Source organism: Trichomycterus rosablanca, chromosome 9 (genome assembly GCF_030014385.1).
Source record: "Trichomycterus rosablanca isolate fTriRos1 chromosome 9, fTriRos1.hap1, whole genome shotgun sequence".
Classification (NCBI taxonomy): domain Eukaryota; kingdom Metazoa; phylum Chordata; class Actinopteri; order Siluriformes; family Trichomycteridae; genus Trichomycterus; species Trichomycterus rosablanca.
In genome coordinates, this window is record NC_085996.1 from 24,050,108 (window position 1) to 24,055,076 (window position 4,969).

Here is a 4,969-nt window from a genome sequence, read left to right on the forward strand (position 1 = left end):
TTGACCTTAACCCCGACACCTTTGGAATTTTGCCCTTTTTCCTGATTTTTTGCATGTGTTGCAGAAATCAATATTTACAAAATACAATCAATTTGGGCAGTCAGTAAAAAATCAAAGGTTCAGAAGAATGAACAAAACACAGATCCTTGTTTTTATTGCATTTCATAAAATGTCCCAGCTTTTCTGAAAATTAGGTTTGCACATTTTACTAAATTTAGTAAAATTTGGATTTTATGGTATTTTTTAGTATTTTTTCTGGTTTAGCTTGAATACCCATGGTCATCCGAGGTTCTTGTGGAAATGGATATTTTTTCTGTGTACAAATTGACTGACCTGTTTAGAGCCCTGACCTTAACCCCATCAACCTATTATCTCCTTGGAAATAAAGCAAAAAAAGTAGATACATGTCAATGTCAGTGCTACATATTTGAATATAGAGTGTAAATGTATAGCACAGTTTCTCACCTCTGTCCTGAAGATTAATATTTATGACCAGCTCATATAGATAAGGTTAATAAGTTAAATGATCAATAAGAGCATTAATTACTGTGTGATGTGCTATTAATGTTCGTAAATGTTTAACTGTGGGTGAACAGACCATAGTTCATGTAAAGAAGTCATTGAAATATATGTTAAAGTAATACATTTTTGTTGCATTTTTTTTTTCAAATTTTTAATTTACTACATCTGTTGAATGAGTGCACATTTGATACCTAAATATCAACTTAAAACTACAACAGACATCTGTCCTGTTAACTAATCAGTAATAATGCTGAGTCATTGTTAATGTTTGTATTTGCCCAGACTGTGAGACTCTGACACACATGCAATATAACATGTGAGTACTACAAACCCAATTCCAAAAGCACTGGGACAGTAAGAATATAAATTATATAAAGAATACAAAATATTTAATGCTTCAATTATATATTTTTTGTATATATATATATATACACTGTCCCCTCCACAATTATGGGCAGCTCTGGTGAAGATGAGTAAAAAGGGAAGAAAAGGAAGAAAACTCATCAAGAAATTATTCATTTTAACAAAACTGCAAGTGCCACAATTGGCACCCCTAGACATGATTAAAAAATGTACGAGGCTTCTCTTCAAATAGAAAAATAAGTTATGTTATTCTTAAACTGTAGGATGATTTTCCTAAGCAGCATTTTACAAAGTGGCAAACTTCGACCCATTCTTGCTCATAACTAACTGAACCTTTTGTTATTGCTCCTTTCATATGAAATTATGGCATCATCTGCTTTTAAATGTTTTATTATTATTTTACTGCATTCTGTCACACCTTTTGGAATCTATTGCATGTATTAAAGATGTATTTTTGCAAAAATTAATAAAGTTGATAAGGTAAACATTATTTGTGCTTTTTTTATTATTAAATACTTGTAAAGACAGCTGCACTGATTTGGAACTGGGTTTGTAAAAAGTATTATTAATGACTATTTTAAGACTTTAAAGTCAAGCACCTTTTTAAGTAGTGTTTTCGTTTTATTACCTCTGTATATAGAACAGTTGCACTTTACTGCCACTTAGCTTCAAGACATTAGATGTGAGTATGTGTATGCTGTAGGTAAGAGGACATGTACTGGGGAGTCCTTACTAATGCTGAGCTGTACCATCTCTTTACCCGTCCAGACAGGCAACACCTGACTCCCAATTAGCACTAGTTGTGTGCCAACTAATGGTGAAAAATTAGAATTCCTCCACACAAAATTACAACATATTTTAATGGAACAGGCCTTTCTTAAACAGTTGCCACAATGTGGGAATATATATATATTTTTTTATTTTATATAATTCATGTTTTTACACCTGTTAGCAATGCGTAAGGCTGAAACACCTGGACTCAATTAAAAAGGCAGGGGAGCCAAATAATTTTGACCATATGTTGTTTGTTGCACACCGTCATGGTTAAATTGAGGGCATTAGTAAATTAATTCATTAAACAAAACCAAGAAAAAAATGTATTTAGTCTATAATTCCATAGGTTTAGAGGTAAAAGGTGACATTCTTTCACACAAGGATGGACAACTTCACAAAGAACTTTATTTCTGTTTATATTTTTTTACTAGAAAAACAGAGCATGTAATTGTCATACATAATTAAGTGTTCTTCCATAAATTATGTTTACTTTTCCATAAATATAATTATTGAAAATTCATTAAACCCATTACACTGAAGGCATAAGCATTTATATTATTAACTATTATCATTTATAGTCTGATTATCATAATCAGATTACTCGGCAAAAGCTAAAAAGCCTACATCTGAAAAAACTACCATGAAAATAAGAAATAAAACAAAGTGACAAACTCTAGTAAATAATCCTCACAATTGAGAGTTTAAAATAAGACAAATCAAGATTTCAGTGCTTGCATAGAATAAAAGTATCAACCATTTGGGTTGGAAAGCACTGGTCTACAAAAAGCCACATATATTCTAACATAAAGAAGTTATCATTTTATACCTCTACTTTAGTCCAAACCAAAGAAAAGCAGATATTTACAACAGCAGGCATCATGTGCAGCTATTGGTGGTTTAATAGTTGAAACACAAGTTGCACATAAGAAACCAAGTTGGTGAGCAAAAAATCATAGATTAGAATTTCACCCTATAAGTCAGTGGTTCTCATGTTTATATTAAAATGGTCATGACAGTGGCGTATGGGCAGCCTTTTATCAATTATAGTGGCTTTTTAAAAAAAAAAGTTTCTGGGAACTGTAGGAAAATGTAAATAGCAACTAAGCAATCATTTACTAATTCTTTTTTACATGTTTGTGACTGAAAACAGTACGAAGACATGCATATTCTCAATGAAATACCCATAAATACAACTTATGTTTCATTTACTTAAGTGGTATTTGCATTTTACCTACTGTCCTAACATTTTTGGAATGGGGTTTGTATATTAAAAATAAGTCTATAGAGGCATATTTCCAGTCCAAAAAGTCCTTTCACAGCATAGTTGTGCAATAAATTTTATTTGGTGAGCTTATATCTGGGATCTTTAAGCAGGGTCATCACCAAACTGTGCTGTACTGTGGTCTTTCAGGAGAACTGAGGAAGCCTGGTAATTATTGTACAGTAGATAGTGAAGCACTCCCATGTGTCATGGGCTTCAAACTGCCCACAGACCACGTTTGAACTCTACACAAGGTATTATACAAGGTGGCCATGATCACAAGCTGGTGGTTTAATCCTAATTTATAAATCAAAGTCAGAAAGAACAATAATAAAAAGTACCACCTGCTGTTTTTGTATTTTTGTATTCAGCTCTAAGAAAAAGTTTTAAAGTAGAAAAATGAACATCTGGCATCCAGCACCATATGATTTTGTCCAGTTCATTAAATATAGCTCATTTTGTGATAATGCATGCAGAAAATGAACTGACTGTCCATAGAACATCAATGTACAACAAGCATATAGAGCACATTTACATGTATATTCACTAAGATAGTACTGTTTTTATATAGTTCCAGTAGTACATGTCACCTGGCTGCATAGAATATCATTGGAAGTCAGTCCATTTTAGCATTTATCATGCATTATATCCTTTTCCCCACTCAATATGGCATTTAATAAACACAGTGTGTTGCATAAACCAGTGGCACAATGTGTCTTTTGCAAAAAAAAAAAGTGCTTACATGCACAAAACAGTCTGATGGCTTTGAAGTAATCAGATCACTAGGATAACATGCACATAATCTGATCTGAAAAATCTTTTGAGTCTATATAATTCAGTCATTCAGTAGCATCAAGAATACAGTAACACTGTTACTTCAGCCATGTGATATGGGGGCATCACGACTTTTAAATGAACCAGCCAGTAATTAGGAGGTACAATAGGAGTAGGAGGTACAATTATTATAAGGTTCTTAGCTTCTAACAACTCCAGTCCTAAGTCACCAAACTGGTTAATGTTTGTTTACCTTTTTTGGAAACAAAATGTGCATAATGCTAGCCTTCTTCAATGTGTCTCTTCTGATCCAAAGAAAAGCTGTGTTCCAAATAATAAATTACAGCATGTTACTTGTGTCACCATTTTGACATACTATTTAATAACCTATATGTGGTTTGGGAGGCAGCCTGACGAGCACTTCTTTCTCATTACTGTAATTCTGCACACTCACAGAGGTACAGGGTATACATGCATCGAAAAAGATTATTTTAATAAAATCTAGATGTCTCATGCATTTGCTTTTTTTCCACAAAGAAAACCTTGAGTTCGTATTTGTTTAGTTTTGACACATTCATTTGCATCATCCACCTAAATTACCCAACCTAAATATACAGAACTTCATAATGTGTGTGTGTGTGTGTGTGTGCTTCTTACTTTTAAAGGGTGTTGAGTATATACTTGCACTGGCTGTGGATATGTGAGACAGATTGTCCAAAGCATCAATTTTATAAAACCTTCTGTACAAGTAGGATTACATTACTTCCATAATTACATCTGGAGCATTAAATATACAATTCATTGACAACAATTCATTTGTAAACTGAAAGTTAGCTTTAGCGGCGGAGTGGCAGCACAGTGACTCGGTGGGTAGCACTGTCGCCTCACAGCAAGAAGGTCTTGGGTTCAATTCTCAGGTAGAGAAGTCCAGGTCCTTCCCTATGTTCTTCCCTTGTCTGCACGGGTTTCTTAGGTATGAGTTATGAGTGTGTGTGTTTGCCCTGTGATGGACTGGCAACCTGTTCAAGGTGTTTCCTGCCTTTTGGTCAGTGAATTGCGCCCACCGCAACCATGAATCAGATAAAGTGGCGGTAAACAGAGTGAATGAATGCAATTAGCCATAGCTAAAATGCTAAGTGATGTATAGCTAAATTGATTTAAAAAAGCACCACAATAACACACTATTTATACTTCCATTGTATGACCATGGTTTACTTATAGACTGGATATTAGAGTATGACGTATGTTTTACAATCTGATAAATGCTAATTACAA